The 23,809-nt window shown below is 36.1% G+C and overlaps 16 non-coding genes across 16 annotated transcripts; all 16 read right to left on the bottom strand.

Annotated features, from left to right (window-relative positions):
- Nucleotides 1–313: 313 nt before the first annotated feature.
- Nucleotides 314–386, bottom strand: TRNAT-CGU (transfer RNA threonine (anticodon CGU)). The gene has a single exon. It is a non-coding gene; the product is annotated as a tRNA-Thr (tRNA).
- Nucleotides 387–2,542: 2,156 nt separating this feature from the next.
- Nucleotides 2,543–2,615, bottom strand: TRNAT-UGU (transfer RNA threonine (anticodon UGU)). The gene has a single exon. It is a non-coding gene; the product is annotated as a tRNA-Thr (tRNA).
- A 548-nt stretch (nucleotides 2,616–3,163) lies between these two features.
- TRNAT-CGU (transfer RNA threonine (anticodon CGU)) lies at nucleotides 3,164–3,236 on the bottom strand. Its single transcript has one exon. It is a non-coding gene; the product is annotated as a tRNA-Thr (tRNA).
- A 2,155-nt stretch (nucleotides 3,237–5,391) lies between these two features.
- Nucleotides 5,392–5,464, bottom strand: TRNAT-UGU (transfer RNA threonine (anticodon UGU)). Its single transcript has one exon. It is a non-coding gene; the product is annotated as a tRNA-Thr (tRNA).
- Nucleotides 5,465–6,012: 548 nt separating this feature from the next.
- On the bottom strand, nucleotides 6,013–6,085 carry TRNAT-CGU (transfer RNA threonine (anticodon CGU)). Its single transcript has one exon. It is a non-coding gene; the product is annotated as a tRNA-Thr (tRNA).
- Nucleotides 6,086–8,241: 2,156 nt separating this feature from the next.
- Nucleotides 8,242–8,314, bottom strand: TRNAT-UGU (transfer RNA threonine (anticodon UGU)). Its single transcript has one exon. It is a non-coding gene; the product is annotated as a tRNA-Thr (tRNA).
- Nucleotides 8,315–8,862: 548 nt separating this feature from the next.
- On the bottom strand, nucleotides 8,863–8,935 carry TRNAT-UGU (transfer RNA threonine (anticodon UGU)). Its single transcript has one exon. It is a non-coding gene; the product is annotated as a tRNA-Thr (tRNA).
- A 2,158-nt stretch (nucleotides 8,936–11,093) lies between these two features.
- On the bottom strand, nucleotides 11,094–11,166 carry TRNAT-UGU (transfer RNA threonine (anticodon UGU)). The gene has a single exon. It is a non-coding gene; the product is annotated as a tRNA-Thr (tRNA).
- A 3,286-nt stretch (nucleotides 11,167–14,452) lies between these two features.
- Nucleotides 14,453–14,525, bottom strand: TRNAT-UGU (transfer RNA threonine (anticodon UGU)). Its single transcript has one exon. It is a non-coding gene; the product is annotated as a tRNA-Thr (tRNA).
- A 1,278-nt stretch (nucleotides 14,526–15,803) lies between these two features.
- Nucleotides 15,804–15,876, bottom strand: TRNAT-CGU (transfer RNA threonine (anticodon CGU)). The gene has a single exon. It is a non-coding gene; the product is annotated as a tRNA-Thr (tRNA).
- Nucleotides 15,877–17,362: 1,486 nt separating this feature from the next.
- TRNAT-UGU (transfer RNA threonine (anticodon UGU)) lies at nucleotides 17,363–17,435 on the bottom strand. The gene has a single exon. It is a non-coding gene; the product is annotated as a tRNA-Thr (tRNA).
- Nucleotides 17,436–17,957: 522 nt separating this feature from the next.
- TRNAT-CGU (transfer RNA threonine (anticodon CGU)) lies at nucleotides 17,958–18,030 on the bottom strand. Its single transcript has one exon. It is a non-coding gene; the product is annotated as a tRNA-Thr (tRNA).
- A 2,157-nt stretch (nucleotides 18,031–20,187) lies between these two features.
- TRNAT-UGU (transfer RNA threonine (anticodon UGU)) lies at nucleotides 20,188–20,260 on the bottom strand. The gene has a single exon. It is a non-coding gene; the product is annotated as a tRNA-Thr (tRNA).
- Nucleotides 20,261–21,538: 1,278 nt separating this feature from the next.
- Nucleotides 21,539–21,611, bottom strand: TRNAT-CGU (transfer RNA threonine (anticodon CGU)). Its single transcript has one exon. It is a non-coding gene; the product is annotated as a tRNA-Thr (tRNA).
- A 1,486-nt stretch (nucleotides 21,612–23,097) lies between these two features.
- Nucleotides 23,098–23,170, bottom strand: TRNAT-UGU (transfer RNA threonine (anticodon UGU)). The gene has a single exon. It is a non-coding gene; the product is annotated as a tRNA-Thr (tRNA).
- Nucleotides 23,171–23,718: 548 nt separating this feature from the next.
- TRNAT-CGU (transfer RNA threonine (anticodon CGU)) lies at nucleotides 23,719–23,791 on the bottom strand. Its single transcript has one exon. It is a non-coding gene; the product is annotated as a tRNA-Thr (tRNA).
- Nucleotides 23,792–23,809: the final 18 nt, after the last annotated feature.

Below are 23,809 nucleotides of genomic sequence, written 5' to 3'. Positions count from 1 at the left end.
CTACTGCTTGCTTAAATAAAATATGTAATTCTTTATATTACAAAATCACACATCAAGAATTGATGAAGAAGGGTCATTAGACTCCTAAAGCTCTGCTAGAGGTAGCATAATTAAGGAATTTGACAATCATATTACCCAAATGTCATATATGATCATGGTCTTATCAAGAACTTTTGAAAAGGATGTTGTAACGTGAAGTAAAGTATAAAGTATATAAAGTATAAAGTATATAAAGTCAATATTGAATCGCACCAACTTTATATCACGTACCAAACAGATCAGCAAGTTTTATATGAGAGACAAAGAGTTTGTAAGGCATCAGTGAGAGTCGAACTCACGACCCCTGGTTTACGAGACCAGTGCTCTAACCTCTGAGGTATGAAGCCATCGAAAAGCAACAATTTCTCAGGCAATGTAGGGATCAGTCTGTTAGAGGTTTGGGTACGCTCAGTACATCCTAAGGATCATTTACTATGCTACATGGGAGAAATGCAAAGAAACTGTGCAAAGATTTTTCTTTAGGTACCAATTTGACATTGACATGGGAAAAATATCAACTTGAAATGCATATGAAAACTTACAACCCATACAAGCAATGATTGTAAGATAAGGCTTGGTAAAAAAAATATAAAGAGAAGCATGATGATTTATTTATATTTTCAATTGTACCAAATTTAAAAATGATTTCATAAATTTTTTCAGGTCAGTATTACTCTATGTGCAAATGGAGTTTTATGGAACCATTCAAAAAACATGAGTTTTTCAAGTGGAAACTTTTTACGAAAGCAAATCTGCTCTAAAGTCTTTGTCTCCACATAGCATTAGATCTCTGGCCATGATTTTCATTTATTTTTTCAATTGTGCCAAATTTAAGAATGATATCTGAATTTTTTTTGTGTCAGTATTAGGATATATGCAGATGGAGATTTATTGAGGCATTCAAAAAAGAAGACTTTTTAAAGCAAAAACACCCTCTCAATGGGGAGCATTTAAAGGAGTTTTAGCTTTATAAAGTGGCTCCTAAAGCACTTTTTAAGAGTTCTTGAAGTGTTTTTGAAGAGTTTTTTTCTAAAGCTTTTTCTTTGCAGCCTTTTGATTTACAGTGTCTACTTTAGAGCAAATTCCAGCAGGATCTGCTTCAAAGATGCAATATCCCCTTTTATTTTCACCTGGCATTTTTCAAACCCTGAAGTGGATAAATCACTCAAAATAGCTATGAGTGTGTGTTCACACTAAGTTCTATTTTTCCTGCATTTTCAGGGCAGAAACTCTACCAGACTGTGCATACAGAGGTTTTTAGCTGAGTTATCAGAGCAGAATCTGGGCAGAAACTCCAAATTTTTAAGGAGCTATGAGATTTGCAGGTGCATTTGTAGAGTTTCCACTCAGTTTCAACTAGGTGGCTATATGCACATGACATCTTTTTTCAGGCGGCTTCCACCACTGGAATCATTTGAAAACCCTATCAAACATTGCTCAAAAGAATGAACATAAGAAATTATATGTAAAACTGACTTGCTCTGTCTATGTTGAGATTTTTAAATGTCTTTTGACCACTTCAGGTTTCTAAAAATGCCAAGCGGTTAAAAGAAGTCACATGTCCATTCTTTTAGCGTTTTCCACCAGGAGCATGCTGTGTATTTTACAATACAAATCAGTGGAAAAGCTTAATACATGCCTGGGCTTGCAACAAGACTTTTTTTGGAGTGTTTTGCCATTGATTTTGCTTAAAAGAGCTAACTGTTTCTTCATGTTTAAATGGAGTGAAAAATGCTACCAGAAAAAAAGACTTCACCGAAACAATGGGAAAACCTTTCAAAAAAGCTGTCTCAAAATTGTCCAGGAAACAACCAAAAAGATGACACAAAAGACGATTCAGGGGAAGAAATGTCCTAAATTTCTTGAAAAGTCTTCTGCGTGAAAAACTCATCAAGTTGTCCTGAGTTTAAAAGCCGTCATATGCACATACCAGTTCCTGTTCCAAAAATTCATTAAAAAACTGAGTGTGTGCGCAGTCCAACACTTCAAACAAAACTTGTGTTTTTTGAACTCCTAATGGTGTTTGGAAAAGTTTTGATCAAAAGTTCCTGAAAAAACCTCAGTGTGAATCTTTAGGTTATTTGCAGATGGAATTTTATTAAGGCATTTAAAAACAATGAGTTTTGCAAGCAGAAACCACTTAGGAAAACACCACTTTATTAGGTACTTCTGGGAAGAGTTTTTATGTTCATGATGTGTTTCCTGGGGATTTTTTGCAGAGTTTGCAATGAGATTTTCACTCTTAAGGCCTTTTTTGCAGATTTTTGATTTGAATGTGCCTAGTTTGGAGTAGTTTTCCTCAGGATCGGCTTCACAGAAGCAACAAGTATTTTTTTTCTTTGCCACAACATTTTTTTGAAAACCTGAAATGGATGAAAACTCTCCAAGTAATGTAATTATTAAGTCTGAACATTTTTTTCTCAGTATAATAAACCTTAACCTTAGCAGGTATTTTTTATAGATAAGCTCAAGTATCAAACTATTCAGTTTCAAAATAACACAAAGGCTCCAGTGAGAATTGAACTCACGACCCCCGGTTTACAAGACCAGTGCTCTAACCACTGAGCTATGAAGCCAGCGAAACTTTGCCCCATCTTTTGATCTCTATTTCGAACAGTGCAATAGCCATTCAGTTGCATTAACAACACAAGTCCATTCATTTTTAGGTTGAAATCACACTCTTAACATAATGTCCCATCACCAACAAACCAACAACTGCTCTTGCAATGCAAAAGCATGACTTGCAAACATTCTGAAGCTTCAGTTCTATAACTGACAACCTGTTTATTGGCAATCTGATGTGCAAAAAAATCAAATCGCATGGACTGGCAAAGAAGAGAATTCTACTGCTTGCTTAAATAAAATATGTAATTCTTTATATTACAAAATCACACATCAAGAATTGATTAAAAAAGGTCATTAGACTCCTCAAGCTCTGCTAGAGGTAGCATAATTAAGGAATTTGACAAACATGTTACCCGAATGTCATATATGATCATGGTCTTATCAAGAACTTTTGAAAAGGATGTCGTAACTTCACATAAAGTCAATATTGAATCGCACCAACTTTATATCACGTACCAAACAGATCAGCAAGTTTTATATGAGAGACAAAGAGTTTGTAAGGCTTCAGTGAGAGTCGAACTCACGACCCCTGGTTTACGAGACCAGTGCTCTAACCTCTGAGCTATGAAGCCATCGAAAAGCAACAATTTCTCAGGCAATGTAGGGATCAGTCTGTTAGAGGTTTGGGTACTCTCAGTACATCCTAAGGATCATTTACTATGCTACATGGGAGAAATGCAAATAAACTGTGCAAAGATTTTTCTTTAGGTACCAATTTGACATTGACATGGGAAAAATATCAACTTGAAATGCATATGAAAACTTACAACCCATACAAGCAATGATTGTAAGATAAGGCTTGGTAAAAAAATATAAAGAGAAGCATGATGATTTATTTATATTTTCAATTGTACCAAATTTAAAAATGATTTCATAATTTTTTTCAGGTCAGTATTACTCTATGTGCAAATGGAGTTTTATGGAACCATTCAAAAAACATGAGTTTTTCAAGTGGAAACTTTTTACGAAAGCAAATCTGCTCTAAAGTCTTTGTCTCCACATAGCATTAGATCTCTGGCCATGATTTTCATTTATTCTTTCAATTGTGCCAAATTTAAGAATGATATCTGAATTTTTTTTGTGTCAGTATTAGGATATATGCAGATGGAGATTTATTGAGGCATTCAAAAAAGAAGACTTTTTAAAGCAAAAACACCCTCTCAATGGGGAGCATTTAAAGGAGTTTTAGCTTTATAAAGTGGCTCCTAAAGCACTTTTTAAGAGTTCTTGAAGTGTTTTTGAAGAGTTTTTTTCTAAAGCTTTTTCTTTGCAGCCTTTTGATTTACAGTGTCTACTTTAGAGCAAATTCCAGCAGGATCTGCTTCAAAGATGCAATATCCCCTTTTATTTTCACCTGGCATTTTTCAAACCCTGAAGTGGATAAATCACTCAAAATAGCTATGAGTGTGTGTTCACACTAAGTTCTATTTTTCCTGCATTTTCAGGGCAGAAACTCTACAAGACTGTGCATACAGAGGTTTTTAGCTGAGTTATCAGAGCAGAATCTGGGCAGAAACTCCAAATTTTTAAGGAGCTATGAGATTTGCATGTGCATTTGTAGAGTTTCCACTCAGTTTCAACTAGGTGGCTATATGCACATGACATCTTTTTTCAGGCGGCTTCCACCACTGGAATCATTTGAAAACCCTATCAAACATTGCTCAAAAGAATGAACATAAGAAATTATATGTAAAACTGACTTGCTCTGTCTATGTTGAGATTTTTAAATGTCTTTTGACCACTTCAGGTTTCTAAAAATGCCAAGCGGTTAAAAGAAGTCACATGTCCATTCTTTTAGCGTTTTCCACCAGGAGCATGCTGTGTATTTTACAATAAAAATCAGTGGAAAAGCTTAATACATGCCTGGGCTTGCAACAAAACTTTTTTTGGAGTGTTTTGCCATTGATTTTGCTTAAAAGAGCTAACTGTTTCTTCATGTTTAAATGGAGTGAAAAATGCTACCAGAAAAAAAGACTTCACCGAAACAATGGGAAAACCTTTCAAAAAAGCTGTCTCAAAATTGTCCAGGAAACAACCAAAAAGATGACACAAAAGACGATTCAGGTGAAGAAATGTCCTAAATTTCTTGAAAAGTCTTCTGCGTGAAAAACTCATCAAGTTGTCCTGAGTTTAAAAGCCGTCATATGCACATACCAGTTCCTGTTCCAAAAATTCATTAAAAAACTGAGTGTGTGCGCAGTCCAACACTTCAAACAAAACTTGTGTTTTTTGAACTCCTAATGGTGTTTGGAAAAGTTTTGATCAAAAGTTCCTGAAAAAACCTCAGTGTGAATCTTTAGGTTATTTGCAGATGGAATTTTATTAAGGCATTTAAAAACAATGAGTTTTGCAAGCAGAAACCACTTAGGAAAACACCACTTTATTAGGTACTTCTGGGAAGAGTTTTTATGTTCATGATGTGTTTCCTGGGGATTTTTTGCAGAGTTTGCAATGAGATTTTCACTCTTAAGGCCTTTTTTGCAGATTTTTGATTTGAATGTGCCTAGTTTGGAGTAGTTTTCCTCAGGATCGGCTTCACAGAAGCAACAAGTATTTTTTTTCTTTGCCACAACATTTTTTTGAAAACCTGAAATGGATGAAAACTCTCCAAGTAATGTAATTATTAAGTCTGAACATTTTTTTCTCAGTATAATAAACCTTAACCTTAGCAGGTATTTTTTATAGATAAGCTCAAGTATCAAACTATTCAGTTTCAAAATAACACAAAGGCTCCAGTGAGAATTGAACTCACGACCCCTGGTTTACAAGACCAGTGCTCTAACCACTGAGCTATAAAGCCAGCGAAACGTTGCCCCATCTTTTGATCTCTATTTCGAACAGTGCAATAGCCATTCAGTTGCATTAACAACACAAGTCCATTCATTTTTAGGTTGAAATCACACTCTTAGCATAATGTCCCATCACCAACAAACCAACAACTGCTCTTGCAATGCAAAAGCATGACTTGCAAACATTCTGAAGCTTCAGTTCTATAACTGACAACCTGTTTATTGGCAATCTGATGTGCAAAAAAATCAAATCGCATGGACTGGCAAAGAAGAGAATTCTACTGCTTGCTTAAATAAAATATGTAATTCTTTATATTACAAAATCACACATCAAGAATTGATTAAAAAAGGTCATTAGACTCCTCAAGCTCTGCTAGAGGTAGCATAATTAAGGAATTTGACAAACATTTTACCCGAATGTCATATATGATCATGGTCTTATCAAGAACTTTTGAAAAGGATGTCGTAACTTCACATAAAATCAATAATGAATCGCACCAACTTTATATCACGCACCAAACAGATCAGCAAGTTTTATATGAGAGACAAAGAGTTTGTAAGGCTTCAGTGAGAGTCGAACTCACGACCCCTGGTTTACGAGACCAGTGCTCTAACCTCTGAGCTATGAAGCCATCGAAAAGCAACAATTTCTCAGGCAATGTAGGGATCAGTCTGTTAGAGGTTTGGGTACGCTCAGTACATCCTAAGGATCATTTACTATGCTACATGGGAGAAATGCAAAGAAACTGTGCAAAGATTTTTCTTTAGGTACCAATTTGACATTGACATGGGAAAAATATCAACTTGAAATGCATATGAAAACTTACAACCCATACAAGCAATGATTGTAAGATAAGGCTTGGTAAAAAAAATATAAAGAGAAGCATGATGATTTATTTATATTTTCAATTGTACCAAATTTAAAAATGATTTCATAAATTTTTTCAGGTCAGTATTACTCTATGTGCAAATGGAGTTTTATGGAACCATTCAAAAAACATGAGTTTTTCAAGTGGAAACTTTTTACGAAAGCAAATCTGCTCTAAAGTCTTTGTCTCCACATAGCATTAGATCTCTGGCCATGATTTTCATTTATTTTTTCAATTGTGCCAAATTTAAGAATGATATCTGAATTTTTTTTGTGTCAGTATTAGGATATATGCAGATGGAGATTTATTGAGGCATTCAAAAAAGAAGACTTTTTAAAGCAAAAACACCCTCTCAATGGGGAGCATTTAAAGGAGTTTTAGCTTTATAAAGTGGCTCCTAAAGCACTTTTTAAGAGTTCTTGAAGTGTTTTTGAAGAGTTTTTTTCTAAAGCTTTTTCTTTGCAGCCTTTTGATTTACAGTGTCTACTTTAGAGCAAATTCCAGCAGGATCTGCTTCAAAGATGCAATATCCCCTTTTATTTTCACCTGGCATTTTTCAAACCCTGAAGTGGATAAATCACTCAAAATAGCTATGAGTGTGTGTTCACACTAAGTTCTATTTTTTCCTGCATTTTCAGGGCAGAAACTCTACAAGACTGTGCATACAGAGGTTTTTAGCTGAGTTATCAGAGCAGAATCTGGGCAGAAACTCCAAATTTTTAAGGAGCTATGAGATTTGCAGGTGCATTTGTAGAGTTTCCACTCAGTTTCAACTAGGTGGCTATATGCACATGACATCTTTTTTCAGGCGGCTTCCACCACTGGAATCATTTGAAAACCCTATCAAACATTGCTCAAAAGAATGAACATAAGAAATTATATGTAAAACTGACTTGCTCTGTCTATGTTGAGATTTTTAAATGTCTTTTGACCACTTCAGGTTTCTAAAAATGCCAAGCGGTTAAAAGAAGTCACATGTCCATTCTTTTAGCGTTTTCCACCAGGAGCATGCTGTGTATTTTACAATACAAATCAGTGGAAAAGCTTAATACATGCCTGGGCTTGCAACAAGACTTTTTTTGGAGTGTTTTGCCATTGATTTTGCTTAAAAGAGCTAACTGTTTCTTCATGTTTAAATGGAGTGAAAAATGCTACCAGAAAAAAAGACTTCACCGAAACAATGGGAAAACCTTTCAAAAAAGCTGTCTCAAAATTGTCCAGGAAACAACCAAAAAGATGACACAAAAGACGATTCAGGGGAAGAAATGTCCTAAATTTCTTGAAAAGTCTTCTGCGTGAAAAACTCATCAAGTTGTCCTGAGTTTAAAAGCCGTCATATGCACATACCAGTTCCTGTTCCAAAAATTCATTAAAAAACTGAGTGTGTGCGCAGTCCAACACTTCAAACAAAACTTGTGTTTTTTGAACTCCTAATGGTGTTTGGAAAAGTTTTGATCAAAAGTTCCTGAAAAAACCTCAGTGTGAATCTTTAGGTTATTTGCAGATGGAATTTTATTAAGGCATTTAAAAACAATGAGTTTTGCAAGCAGAAACCACTTAGGAAAACACCACTTTATTAGGTACTTCTGGGAAGAGTTTTTATGTTCATGATGTGTTTCCTGGGGATTTTTTGCAGAGTTTGCAATGAGATTTTCACTCTTATGGCCTTTTTTGCAGATTTTTGATTTGAATGTGCCTAGTTTGGAGTAGTTTTCCTCAGGATCGGCTTCACAGAAGCAACAAGTATTTTTTTTCTTTGCCACAACATTTTTTTGAAAACCTGAAATGGATGAAAACTCTCCAAGTAATGTAATTATTAAGTCTGAACATTTTTTTCTCAGTATAATAAACCTTAACCTTAGCAGGTATTTTTATAGATAAGCTCAAGTATCAAACTATTCAGTTTCAAAATAACACAAAGGCTCCAGTGAGAATTGAACTCACGACCCCTGGTTTACAAGACCAGTGCTCTAACCACTGAGCTATGAAGCCAGCGAAACTTTGCCCCATCTTTTGATCTCTATTTCGAACAGTGCAATAGCCATTCAGTTGCATTAACAACACAAGTCCATTCATTTTTAGGTTGAAATCACACTCTTAACATAATGTCCCATCACCAACAAACCAACAACTGCTCTTGCAATGCAAAAGCATGACTTGCAAACATTCTGAAGCTTCAGTTCTATAACTGACAACCTGTTTATTGGCAATCTGATGTGCAAAAAAATCAAATCGCATGGACTGGCAAAGAAGAGAATTCTACTGCTTGCTTAAATAAAATATGTAATTCTTTATATTACAAAATCACACATCAAGAATTGATTAAAAAAGGTCATTAGACTCCTCAAGCTCTGCTAGAGGTAGCATAATTAAGGAATTTGACAAACATGTTACCCGAATGTCATATATGATCATGGTCTTATCAAGTACTTTTGAAAAGGATGTCGTAACTTCACATAAAGTCAATATTGAATCGCACCAACTTTATATCACATACCAAACAGATAAGCAAGTTTTATATGAGAGACAAAGAGTTTGTAAGGCTTCAGTGAGAGTCGAACTCACGACCCCTGGTTTACAAGACCAGTGCTCTAACCTCTGAGCTATGAAGCCATTCAAAAGCAACAATTTCTCAAGCAATGTAGGGATTAGTCTGTTAGAGGTTTGGGTATGCTCAGTACCTCCTAAGGATCATTTACTATGCTACATGGGAGAAATGCAAAGAAACCGTACAAAGATTTTTCTTTAGGTACCAATTTGACATTGACATGGGAAAAATATCAACTTGAAATGCATATGAAAACTTACAACCCATACAAGCAATGATTGTAAGATAAGGCTTGGTAAAAAAATATAAAGAGAAGCATGATGATTTATTTATATTTTCAATTGTACCAAATTTAAAAATGATTTCATAAATTTTTTCAGGTCAGTGTTACTCTATGTGCAAATGGAGTTTTATGGAACCATTCAAAAAACATGAGTTTTTCAAGTGGAAACTTTTTACGAAAGCAAATCTGCTCTAAAGTCTTTGTCTCCACATAGCATTAGATCTCTGGCCATGATTTTCATTTATTTTTTCAATTGTGCCAAATTTAAGAATGATATCTGAATTTTTTTTGTGTCAGTATTAGGATATATGCAGATGGAGATTTATTGAGGCATTCAAAAAAGAAGACTTTTTAAAGCAAAAACACCCTTTCAATGGGGAGCATTTAAAGGAGTTTTAGCTTTATAAAGTGGCTCCTAAAGCACTTTTTAAGAGTTCTTGAAGTGTTTTTGAAGAGTTTTTTTCTAAAGCTTTTTCTTTGCAGCCTTTTGATTTACAGTGTCTACTTTAGAGCATATTCCATCAGGATCTGCTTCAAAGATGCAATATCCCCTTTTATTTTCACCTGGCATTTTTTAAACCCTGAAGTGGAATAAATCACTCAAAATAGCTATGAGTGTGTGTTCACACTAAGTTCTATTTTTCCTGCATTTTCAGGGCAGAAACTCTACAAGACTGTGCATACAGAGGTTTTTAGCTGAGTTATCAGAGCAGAATCTGGGCAGAAACTCCAAATTTTTAAGGAGCTATGAGATTTGCAGGTGCATTTGTAGAGTTTCCACTCAGTTTCAACTAGGTGGCTATATGCACATGACATCTTTTTTCAGGCGGCTTCCACCACTGGAATCATTTGAAAACCCTATCAAACATTGCTCAAAAGAATGAACATAAGAAATTATATGTAAAACTGACTTGCTCTGTCTATGTTGAGGTTTTTAAATGTCTTTTGACCACTTCAGGTTTCTAAAAATGCCAAGCGGTTAAAAGAAGTCACATGTCCATTCTTTTAGCGTTTTCCACCAGGAGCATGCTGTGTATTTTACAGTACAAATCAGTGGAAAAGCTTAATACATGCCTGGACTTGCAACAAGACTTTTTTTTTGAGTGTTTTGCCATTGATTTTGCTTAAAAGAGCTAACTGTTTCTTCATGTTTAAATGGAGTGAAAAATGGTACCAGAAAAAAAGACTTCACCGAAACAATGGGAAAACCTTTCAAAAAAGCTGTCTCAAAATTGTCCAGGAAACAACCAAAAAGATGACACAAAAGACGATTCAGGGGAAGAAATGTCCTAAATTTCTTGAAAAGTCTTCTGCGTGAAAAACTCATCAAGTTGTCCTGAGTTTAAAAGCCGTCATATGCACATACCAGTTCCTGTTCCAAAAATTCATTAAAAAACTGAGTGTGTGCGCAGTCCAACACTTCAAACAAAACTTGTGTTTTTTGAACTCCTAATGGTGTTTGGAAAAGTTTTGATCAAAAGTTCCTGAAAAAACCTCAGTGTGAATCTTTAGGTTATTTGCAGATGGAATTTTATTAAGGCATTTAAAAACAATGAGTTTTGCAAGCAGAAACCACTTAGGAAAACACCACTTTATTAGGTACTTCTGGGAAGAGTTTTTATGTTCATGATGTGTTTCCTGGGGATTTTTTGCAGAGTTTGCAATGAGATTTTCACTCTTAAGGCCTTTTTTTGCAGATTTTTGATTTGAATGTGCCTAGTTTGGAGTAGTTTTCCTCAGGATCGGCTTCACAGAAACAACAAGTTTTTTTTTTCTTTGCCGCAACGTTTTTTTGAAAACCTGAAATGGATGAAAACTATCCAAGTAATGGAATTATTACATCTGAACATTTTTTTCTCAGTATAATAAACCTTCACCTTAGCAGGTATTTTTTATAGATAAGCTCAAGTATCAAACTATTCAGTTTCAAAATAACACAAAGGCTCCAGTGAGAATTGAACTCACGACCCCTGGTTTACAAGACCAGTGCTCTAACCACTGAGCTATAAAGCCAGTGAAACTTTGCCCCATCTTTTGATCTCTATTTCGAACAGTGCAATAGCCATTCAGTTGCATTAACAACACAAGTCCATTCATTTTTAGGTTGAAATCACACTCTTAACATAATGTCCCATCACCAACAAACCAACAACTGCTCTTGCAATGCAAAAGCATGACTTGCAAACATTCTGAAGCTTCAGTTCTATAACTGACAACCTGTTTATTGGCAATCTGATGTGCAAAAAAATCAAATCGCATGGACTGGCAAAGAAGAGAATTCTACTGCTTGCTTAAATAAAATATGTAATTCTTTATATTACAAAATCACACATCAAGAATTGATGAAGAAGGGTCATTAGACTCCTAAAGCTCTGCTAGAGGTAGCATAACTAAGGAATTTGACAAACATGTTACCCGAATGTCATATATGATAATGGTCTTATCAAGAACTTTTGAAAAGGATGTCGTAACTTCACATAAAGTCAATATTGAATCGCACCAACTTTATATCACGTACCAAACAGATAAGCAAGTTTTATATGAGAGACAAAGAGTTTGTAAGGCTTCAGCGAGAGTCGAACTCACGACCCCTGGTTTACAAGACCAGTGCTCTAACCTCTGAGCTATGAAGCCATTGAAAAGCAAAAATTTCTCAAGCAATGTAGGGATTAGTCTGTTAGAGGTTTGGGTACGCTCAGTACCTCCTAAGGATCATTTAGTAACATAGTAACATAGTTAGTAAGGCCGAAAAAAGACATTTGTCCATCCAGTTCAGCCTATATTCCATCATAATAAATACCCAGATCTACGTCCTTCTACAGAACCTAATAATTGTATGATACAATATTGTTCTGCTCCAGGAAGACATCCAGGCCTCTCTTGAACCCCTCGACTGAGTTCGCCATCACCACCTCCTCAGGCAAGCAATTCCAGATTCTCACTGCCCTAACAGTAAAGAATCCTCTTCTATGTTGGTGGAAATTCTTCTCTCCTCCAGACGCAAAGAATGCACCCTTGTGCCCGTCACCTTCCTTGGTATAAACAGATCCTCAGCGAGATATTTGTATTGTCCCCTTATATACTTATACATGGTTATTAGATCGCCCCTCAGTCGTCTTTTTTCTAGACTAAATAATCCTAATTTCGCTAATCTATCTGGGTATTGTAGTTCTCCCATCCCCTTTATTAATTTTGTTGCCCTCCTTTGTACTATAGTACTATTTACTATGCTACATGGGAGAAATGCAAAGAAACTGTACAAAGATTATTCTTTAGGTACCAATTTGACATTGACATGGGAAAAATATCAACTTGAAATGCATATGAAAACTTACAACCCATACAAGCAATGATTGTAAGATAAGGCTTGGTAAAAAAAAATGTAAAGAGAAGCATGATGATTTATTTATATTTTCAATTGTACCAAATTTAAAAATGATTTCATAAATTTTTTCAGGTCAGTATTATTCTATGTGCAAATGGAGTTTTATGGAACCATTCAAAAAACATGAGTTTTTCAAGTGGAAACTTTTTACGAAAGCAAATCTGCTCTAAAGTCTTTGTCTCCACATAGCATTAGATCTCTGGCCATGATTTTCATTTATTTTTTCAATTGTGCCAAATTTAAGAATGATATCTGAATTTTTTTTGTGTCAGTATTAGGATATATGCAGATGGAGATTTATTGAGGCATTCAAAAAAGAAGACTTTTTAAAGCAAAAACACCCTTTCAATGGGGAGCATTTAAAGGAGTTTTAGCTTTATAAAGTGGCTCCTAAAGCACTTTTTAAGAGTTCTTGAAGTGTTTTTGAAGAGTTTTTTTCTAAAGCTTTTTCTTTGCAGCCTTTTGATTTACAGTGTCTACTTTAGAGCAAATTCCATCAGGATCTGCTTCAAAGATGCAATATCCCCTTTTATTTTCACCTGGCATTTTTTAAACCCTGAAGTGGAATAAATCACTCAAAATAGCTATGAGTGTGTGTTCACACTAAGTTCTATTTTTCCTGCATTTTCAGGGCAGAAACTCTACAAGACTGTGCATACAGAGGTTTTTAGCTGAGTTATCAGAGCAGAATCTGGGCAGAAACTCCAAATTTTTAAGGAGCTATGAGATTTGCAGGTGCATTTGTAGAGTTTCCACTCAGTTTCAACTAGGTGGCTATATGCACATGACATCTTTTTTCAGGCGGCTTCCACCACTGGAATCATTTGAAAACCCTATCAAACATTGCTCAAAAGAATGAACATAAGAAATTATATGTAAAACTGACTTGCTCTGTCTATGTTGAGGTTTTTAAATGTCTTTTGACCACTTCAGGTTTCTAAAAATGCCAAGCGGTTAAAAGAAGTCACATGTCCATTCTTTTAGCGTTTTCCACCAGGAGCATGCTGTGTATTTTACAGTACAAATCAGTGGAAAAGCTTAATACATGCCTGGACTTGCAACAAGACTTTTTTTTGAGTGTTTTGCCATTGATTTTGCTTAAAAGAGCTAACTGTTTCTTCATGTTTAAATGGAGTGAAAAATGGTACCAGAAAAAAAGACTTCACCGAAACAATGGGAAAACCTTTCAAAAAAGCTGTCTCAAAATTGTCCAGGAAACAACCAAAAAGATGACACAAAAGACGATTCAGGGGAAGAAATGTCCTAAATTTCTTGAAAAGTCTTCTGCGTGAAAAACTCATCAAGTTGTCCTGAGTTTAAAAGCCGTCATATGCACATACCAGTTCCTGTTCCAAAAATTCATTAAAAAACTGAGTGTGTGCGCAGTCCAACACTTCAAACAAAACTTGTGTTTTTTGAACTCCTAATGGTGTTTGGAAAAGTTTTGATCAAAAGTTCCTGAAAAAACCTCAGTGTGAATCTTTAGGTTATTTGCAGATGGAATTTTATTAAGGCATTTAAAAACAATGAGTTTTGCAAGCAGAAACCACTTAGGAAAACACCACTTTATTAGGTACTTCTGGGAAGAGTTTTTATGTTCATGATGTGTTTCCTGGGGATTTTTTGCAGAGTTTGCAATGAGATTTTCACTCTTAAGGCCTTTTTTTGCAGATTTTTGATTTGAATGTGCCTAGTTTGGAGTAGTTTTCCTCAGGATCGGCTTCACAGAAACAACAAGTTTTTTTTTTCTTTGCCGCAACGTTTTTTTGAAAACCTGAAATGGATGAAAACTATCCAAGTAATGGAATTATTACATCTGAACATTTTTTTCTCAGTATAATAAACCTTCACCTTAGCAGGTATTTTTTATAGATAAGCTCAAGTATCAAACTATTCAGTTTCAAAATAACACAAAGGCTCCAGTGAGAATTGAACTCACGACCCCTGGTTTACAAGACCAGTGCTCTAACCACTGAGCTATGAAGCCAGCGAAACATTGCCCCATCTTTTGATCTCTATTTTGAACAGTGCAATAGCCATTCAGTTGCATTAACAACACAAGTCCATTCATTTTTAGGTTGAAATCACACTCTTAAGGCCCCTTCACATTAAGCGACGCTGCAGCGATACCGACAACGATCCGGATCGCTGCAGCGTCGCTGTTTGGTCGCTGGAGAGCTGTCACACAGACAGCTCTCCAGCGACCAACGATGCCGGTAAACAGGGTAAACATCGGGTAACTAAGCGCAGGGCCGCGCTTAGTAACCCGATGTTTACCCTGGATACCATGCTAAAAGTAAAAAAAAAACAAACACTAGATACTTACCTACAGCCGTCTGTCCTCCAGCGCTGCGCTCTGCTTCTCTGCTCTCCTCCTGTACTGGCTGTGAGCCGGAAAGCAGAGCGGTGACGTCACCGCTCTGCTTTCCGGCTCACAGACAGTACAGGAGGAGAGCAGAGCACAGCGCTGGAGGACAGACGGCTGTAGGTAAGTATCTAGTGTTTGTTTTTTTTTACTTTTAGCATGGTAACCAGGGTAAACATCGGGTTACTAAGCGCAGCCCTGCGCTTAGTTACCCGATGTTTACCCTGGTTACCAGTGAAGACATCGCTGGATCGGTGTCACACACGCCGATCCAGCGATGTCTCCAGGGAGTCCAGCGACGAAATAAAGTTCTGGACTTTGTTCAGCGACCAACGATCTCCCAGCAGGGGCCTGATCGTTGGTCGCTGTCACACAGAACGATTTCATTAACGATATCGTTGCTACGTCACAAATAGCAACGATATCGTTAACAATATCGTTATGTGTGAAGGTACCTTTAACATAATGTCCCATCACCAACAAACCAACAACTGCTCTTGCAATGCAAAAGCATGACTTGCAAACATTCTGAAGCTTCAGTTCTATAACTGACAACCTGTTTATTGGCAATCTGATGTGCAAAAAAATCAAATCGCATGGACTGGCAAAGAAGAGAATTCTACTGCTTGCTTAAATAAAATATGTAATTCTTTATATTACAAAATCACACATCAAGAATTGATTAAAAAAGGTCATTAGACTCCTCAAGCTCTGCTAGAGGTAGCATAATTAAGGAATTTGACAAACATGTTACCCGAATGTCATATATGATCATGGTCTTATCAAGAACTTTTGAAAAGGATGTCGTAACTTCACATAAAGTCAATATTGAATCGCACCAACTTTATATCACGTACCAAACAGATAAGCAAGTTTTATATGAGAGACAAAGAGTTTGTAAGGCTTCAGTGAGAGTCGAACTCACGACCCCTGGTTTACGAGACCAGTGCTCTAACCTCTGAGCTATGAAGCCATTGAAAAGCAACAATTTCTCAAGCAATGTAGGGATTAGTCTGTTAGAGGTTTGGGTATGCTCAGTACCTCCTAAGGATCATTTACTATGCTACATGGGAGAAATGCAAAGAAACCGTACAAAGATTTTTCTTTAGGTACCAATTTGACATTGACATGGGAAAAATATCAACTTGAAATGCATATGAAAACTTACAACCCATACAAGCAATGATTGTAAGATAAGGCTTGGTAAAAAAATATAAAGAGAAGCATGATGATTTATTTATATTTTCAATTGTACCAAATTTAAAAATGATTTCATAAATTTTTTCAGGTCAGTATTACTCTATGTGCAAATGGAGTTTTATGGAACCATTCAAAAAACATGAGTTTTTCAAGTGGAAACTTTTTACGAAAGCAAATCTGCTCTAAAGTCTTTGTCTCCACATAGCATTAGATCTCTGGCCATGATTTTCATTTATTTTTTCAATTGTGCCAAATTTAATGTCTTTTGACCACTTCAGGTTTCTAAAAATGCCAAGCGGTTAAAAGAAGTCACATGTCCATTCTTTTAGCGTTTTCCACCAGGAGCATGCTGTGTATTTTACAGTACAAATCAGTGGAAAAGCTTAATACATGCCTGGACTTGCAACAAGACTTTTTTTTGAGTGTTTTGCCATTGATTTTGCTTAAAAGAGCTAACTGTTTCTTCATGTTTAAATGGAGTGAAAAATGGTACCAGAAAAAAAAGACTTCACCGAAACAATGGGAAAACCTTTCAAAAAAGCTGTCTCAAAATTGTCCAGGAAACAACCAAAAAGATGACACAAAAGACGATTCAGGGGAAGAAATGTCCTAAATTTCTTGAAAAGTCTTCTGCGTGAAAAACTCATCAAGTTGTCCTGAGTTTAAAAGCCGTCATATGCACATACCAGTTCCTGTTCCAAAAATTCATTAAAAAACTGAGTGTGTGCGCAGTCCAACACTTCAAACAAAACTTGTGTTTTTTGAACTCCTAATGGTGTTTGGAAAAGTTTTGATCAAAAGTTCCTGAAAAAACCTCAGTGTGAATCTTTAGGTTATTTGCAGATGGAATTTTATTAAGGCATTTAAAAACAATGAGTTTTGCAAGCAGAAACCACTTAGGAAAACACCACTTTATTAGGTACTTCTGGGAAGAGTTTTTATGTTCATGATATGTTTCCTGGGGATTTTTTGCAGAGTTTGCAATGAGATTTTCACTCTTAAGGCCTTTTTTGCAGATTTTTGATTTGAATGTGCCTAGTTTGGAGTAGTTTTCCTCAGGATCGGCTTCACAGAAGCAACAAGTATTTTTTTTCTTTGTCACAACATTTTTTTGAAAACCTGAAATGGATGAAAACTCTCCAAGTAATGTAATTATTAAGTCTGAACATTTTTTTCTCAGTATAATAAACCTTCACCTTAGCAGGTATTTTTTATAGATAAGCTCAAGTATCAAACTATTCAGTTTCAAAATAACACAAAGGCTCCAGTGAGAATTGAACTCACGACCACTGGTTTACAAGACCAGTGCTCTAACCACTGAGCTATGAAGCCAGCGAAACTTTGCCCCATCTTTTCATCTCTATTTCGAACAGTGCAATAGCCATTCAGTTGCATTAACAACACAAGTCCATTCATTTTTAGGTTGAAATCACACTCTTAACATAATGTCCCATCACCAACAAACCAACAACTGCTCTTGCAATGCAAAAGCATGACTTGCAAACATTCTGAAGCTTCAGTTCTATAACTGACAACCTGTTTATTGGCAATCTGATGTGCAAAAAAATCAAATCGCATGGACTGGCAAAGAATAGAATTCTACTGCTTGCTTAAATAAAATATGTAATTCTTTATATTACAAAATCACACATCAAGAATTGATTAAAAAAGGTCATTAGACTCCTCAAGCTCTGCTAGAGGTAGCATAATTAAGGAATTTGACAAACATGTTACCCGAATGTCCTTTTGAAAAGGATGTCGTAACTTCACATAAAGTCAATATTGAATCGCACCAACTTTATATCACGTACCAAACAGATAAGCAAGTTTTATATGAGAGACAAAGAGTTTGCAAGGCTTCAGTGAGAGTCGAACTCACGACCCCTGGTTTACGAGACCAGTGCTCTAACCTCTGAGGTATGAAGCCATTGAAAAGCAACAATTTCTCAAGCAATGTAGGGATTAGTCTGTTAGAGGTTTGGGTATGCTCAGTACCTCCTAAGGATCATTTACTATGCTACATGGGAGAAATGCAAAGAAACCGTACAAAGATTTTTCTTTAGGTACCAATTTGACATTGACATGGGAAAAATATCAACTTGAAATGCATATGAAAACTTACAACCCATACAAGCAATGATTGTAAGATAAGGCTTGGTAAAAAAATATAAAGAGAAGCATGATGATTTATTTATATTTTCAATTGTACCAAATTTAAAAATGATTTCATAAATTTTTTCAGGTCAGTATTACTCTATGTGCAAATGGAGTTTTATGGAACCATTCAAAAAACATGAGTTTTTCAAGTGGAAACTTTTTACGAAAGCAAATCTGCTCTAAAGTCTTTGTCTCCACATAGCATTAGATCTCTGGCCATGATTTTCATTTATTTTTTCAATTGTGCCAAATTTAAGAATGATATCTGAATTTTTTTTGTGTCAGTATTAGGATATATGCAGATGGAGATTTATTGAGGCATTCAAAAAAGAAGACTTTTTAAAGCAAAAACACCCTTTCAATGGGGAGCATTTAAAGGAGTTTTAGCTTTATAAAGTGGCTCCTAAAGCACTTTTTAAGAGTTCTTGAAGTGTTTTTGAAGAGTTTTTTTCTAAAGCTTTTTCTTTGCAGCCTTTTGATTTACAGTGTCTACTTTAGAGCAAATTCCATCAGGATCTGCTTCAAAGATGCAATATCCCCTTTTATTTTCACCTGGCATTTTTTAAACCCTGAAGTGGAATAAATCACTCAAAATAGCTATGAGTGTGTGTTCACACTAAGTTCTATTTTTCCTGCATTTTCAGGGCAGAAACTCTACAAGACTGTGCATACAGAGGTTTTTAGCTGAGTTATCAGAGCAGAATCTGGGCAGAAACTCCAAATTTTTAAGGAGCTATGAGATTTGCAGGTGCATTTGTAGAGTTTCCACTCAGTTTCAACTAGGTGGCTATATGCACATGACATCTTTTTTCAGGCGGCTTCCACCACTGGAATCATTTGAAAACCCTATCAAACATTGCTCAAAAGAATGAACATAAGAAATTATATGTAAAACTGACTTGCTCTGTCTATGTTGAGGTTTTTAAATGTCTTTTGACCACTTCAGGTTTCTAAAAATGCCAAGCGGTTAAAAGAAGTCACATGTCCATTCTTTTAGCGTTTTCCACCAGGAGCATGCTGTGTATTTTACAGTACAAATCAGTGGAAAAGCTTAATACATGCCTGGACTTGCAACAAGACTTTTTTTTGAGTGTTTTGCCATTGATTTTGCTTAAAAGAGCTAACTGTTTCTTCATGTTTAAATGGAGTGAAAAATGGTACCAGAAAAAAAGACTTCACCGAAACAATGGGAAAACCTTTCAAAAAAGCTGTCTCAAAATTGTCCAGGAAACAACCAAAAAGATGACACAAAAGACGATTCAGGGGAAGAAATGTCCTAAATTTCTTGAAAAGTCTTCTGCGTGAAAAACTCATCAAGTTGTCCTGAGTTTAAAAGCCGTCATATGCACATACCAGTTCCTGTTCCAAAAATTCATTAAAAAACTGAGTGTGTGCGCAGTCCAACACTTCAAACAAAACTTGTGTTTTTTGAACTCCTAATGGTGTTTGGAAAAGTTTTGATCAAAAGTTCCTGAAAAAACCTCAGTGTGAATCTTTAGGTTATTTGCAGATGGAATTTTATTAAGGCATTTAAAAACAATGAGTTTTGCAAGCAGAAACCACTTAGGAAAACACCACTTTATTAGGTACTTCTGGGAAGAGTTTTTATGTTCATGATGTGTTTCCTGGGGATTTTTTGCAGAGTTTGCAATGAGATTTTCACTCTTAAGGCCTTTTTTTGCAGATTTTTGATTTGAATGTGCCTAGTTTGGAGTAGTTTTCCTCAGGATCGGCTTCACAGAAACAACAAGTTTTTTTTTTCTTTGCCGCAACGTTTTTTTGAAAACCTGAAATGGATGAAAACTATCCAAGTAATGGAATTATTACATCTGAACATTTTTTTCTCAGTATAATAAACCTTCACCTTAGCAGGTATTTTTTATAGATAAGCTCAAGTATCAAACTATTCAGTTTCAAAATAACACAAAGGCTCCAGTGAGAATTGAACTCACGACCCCTGGTTTACAAGACCAGTGCTCTAACCACTGAGCTATGAAGCCAGCGAAACATTGCCCCATCTTTTGATCTCTATTTTGAACAGTGCAATAGCCATTCAGTTGCATTAACAACACAAGTCCATTCATTTTTAGGTTGAAATCACACTCTTAAGGCCCCTTCACATTAAGCGACGCTGCAGCGATACCGACAACGATCCGGATCGCTGCAGCGTCGCTGTTTGGTCGCTGGAGAGCTGTCACACAGACAGCTCTCCAGCGACCAACGATGCCGGTAAACAGGGTAAACATCGGGTAACTAAGCGCAGGGCCGCGCTTAGTAACCCGATGTTTACCCTGGATACCATGCTAAAAGTAAAAAAAAAACAAACACTAGATACTTACCTACAGCCGTCTGTCCTCCAGCGCTGCGCTCTGCTTCTCTGCTCTCCTCCTGTACTGGCTGTGAGCCGGAAAGCAGAGCGGTGACGTCACCGCTCTGCTTTCCGGCTCACAGACAGTACAGGAGGAGAGCAGAGCACAGCGCTGGAGGACAGACGGCTGTAGGTAAGTATCTAGTGTTTGTTTTTTTTTACTTTTAGCATGGTAACCAGGGTAAACATCGGGTTACTAAGCGCAGCCCTGCGCTTAGTTACCCGATGTTTACCCTGGTTACCAGTGAAGACATCGCTGGATCGGTGTCACACACGCCGATCCAGCGATGTCTCCAGGGAGTCCAGCGACGAAATAAAGTTCTGGACTTTGTTCAGCGACCAACGATCTCCCAGCAGGGGCCTGATCGTTGGTCGCTGTCACACAGAACGATTTCATTAACGATATCGTTGCTACGTCACAAATAGCAACGATATCGTTAACAATATCGTTATGTGTGAAGGTACCTTTAACATAATGTCCCATCACCAACAAACCAACAACTGCTCTTGCAATGCAAAAGCATGACTTGCAAACATTCTGAAGCTTCAGTTCTATAACTGACAACCTGTTTATTGGCAATCTGATGTGCAAAAAAATCAAATCGCATGGACTGGCAAAGAAGAGAATTCTACTGCTTGCTTAAATAAAATATGTAATTCTTTATATTACAAAATCACACATCAAGAATTGATTAAAAAAGGTCATTAGACTCCTCAAGCTCTGCTAGAGGTAGCATAATTAAGGAATTTGACAAACATGTTACCCGAATGTCATATATGATCATGGTCTTATCAAGAACTTTTGAAAAGGATGTCGTAACTTCACATAAAGTCAATATTGAATCGCACCAACTTTATATCACGTACCAAACAGATAAGCAAGTTTTATATGAGAGACAAAGAGTTTGTAAGGCTTCAGTGAGAGTCGAACTCACGACCCCTGGTTTACGAGACCAGTGCTCTAACCTCTGAGCTATGAAGCCATTGAAAAGCAACAATTTCTCAAGCAATGTAGGGATTAGTCTGTTAGAGGTTTGGGTATGCTCAGTACCTCCTAAGGATCATTTACTATGCTACATGGGAGAAATGCAAAGAAACCGTACAAAGATTTTTCTTTAGGTACCAATTTGACATTGACATGGGAAAAATATCAACTTGAAATGCATATGAAAACTTACAACCCATACAAGCAATGATTGTAAGATAAGGCTTGGTAAAAAAATATAAAGAGAAGCATGATGATTTATTTATATTTTCAATTGTACCAAATTTAAAAATGATTTCATAAATTTTTTCAGGTCAGTATTACTCTATGTGCAAATGGAGTTTTATGGAACCATTCAAAAAACATGAGTTTTTCAAGTGGAAACTTTTTACGAAAGCAAATCTGCTCTAAAGTCTTTGTCTCCACATAGCATTAGATCTCTGGCCATGATTTTCATTTATTTTTTCAATTGTGCCAAATTTAATGTCTTTTGACCACTTCAGGTTTCTAAAAATGCCAAGCGGTTAAAAGAAGTCACATGTCCATTCTTTTAGCGTTTTCCACCAGGAGCATGCTGTGTATTTTACAGTACAAATCAGTGGAAAAGCTTAATACATGCCTGGACTTGCAACAAGACTTTTTTTTGAGTGTTTTGCCATTGATTTTGCTTAAAAGAGCTAACTGTTTCTTCATGTTTAAATGGAGTGAAAAATGGTACCAGAAAAAAAAGACTTCACCGAAACAATGGGAAAACCTTTCAAAAAAGCTGTCTCAAAATTGTCCAGGAAACAACCAAAAAGATGACACAAAAGACGATTCAGGGGAAGAAATGTCCTAAATTTCTTGAAAAGTCTTCTGCGTGAAAAACTCATCAAGTTGTCCTGAGTTTAAAAGCCGTCATATGCACATACCAGTTCCTGTTCCAAAAATTCATTAAAAAACTGAGTGTGTGCGCAGTCCAACACTTCAAACAAAACTTGTGTTTTTTGAACTCCTAATGGTGTTTGGAAAAGTTTTGATCAAAAGTTCCTGAAAAAACCTCAGTGTGAATCTTTAGGTTATTTGCAGATGGAATTTTATTAAGGCATTTAAAAACAATGAGTTTTGCAAGCAGAAACCACTTAGGAAAACACCACTTTATTAGGTACTTCTGGGAAGAGTTTTTATGTTCATGATATGTTTCCTGGGGATTTTTTGCAGAGTTTGCAATGAGATTTTCACTCTTAAGGCCTTTTTTGCAGATTTTTGATTTGAATGTGCCTAGTTTGGAGTAGTTTTCCTCAGGATCGGCTTCACAGAAGCAACAAGTATTTTTTTTCTTTGTCACAACATTTTTTTGAAAACCTGAAATGGATGAAAACTCTCCAAGTAATGTAATTATTAAGTCTGAACATTTTTTTCTCAGTATAATAAACCTTCACCTTAGCAGGTATTTTTTATAGATAAGCTCAAGTATCAAACTATTCAGTTTCAAAATAACACAAAGGCTCCAGTGAGAATTGAACTCACGACCACTGGTTTACAAGACCAGTGCTCTAACCACTGAGCTATGAAGCCAGCGAAACTTTGCCCCATCTTTTCATCTCTATTTCGAACAGTGCAATAGCCATTCAGTTGCATTAACAACACAAGTCCATTCATTTTTAGGTTGAAATCACACTCTTAACATAATGTCCCATCACCAACAAACCAACAACTGCTCTTGCAATGCAAAAGCATGACTTGCAAACATTCTGAAGCTTCAGTTCTATAACTGACAACCTGTTTATTGGCAATCTGATGTGCAAAAAAATCAAATCGCATGGACTGGCAAAGAATAGAATTCTACTGCTTGCTTAAATAAAATATGTAATTCTTTATATTACAAAATCACACATCAAGAATTGATTAAAAAAGGTCATTAGACTCCTCAAGCTCTGCTAGAGGTAGCATAATTAAGGAATTTGACAAACATGTTACCCGAATGTCATATATGATCATGGTCTTATCAAGAACTTTTGAAAAGGATGTCGTAACTTCACATAAAGTCAATATTGAATCGCACCAACTTTATATCACGTACCAAACGGATAAGCAAGTTTTATATGAGAGACAAAGAGTTTGCAAGGCTTCAGTGAGAGTCGAACTCACGACCCCTGGTTTACGAGACCAGTGCTCTAACCTCTGAGCTATGAAGCCATTGAAAAGCAACAATTT

Source organism: Ranitomeya imitator, chromosome 1 (assembly GCF_032444005.1).
Source record: "Ranitomeya imitator isolate aRanImi1 chromosome 1, aRanImi1.pri, whole genome shotgun sequence".
Lineage (NCBI taxonomy): Eukaryota > Metazoa > Chordata > Amphibia > Anura > Dendrobatidae > Ranitomeya > Ranitomeya imitator.
The sequence above is the reverse complement of the archived record's forward strand: the minus strand, read 5'-3'. Positions and strand labels throughout refer to the sequence as shown.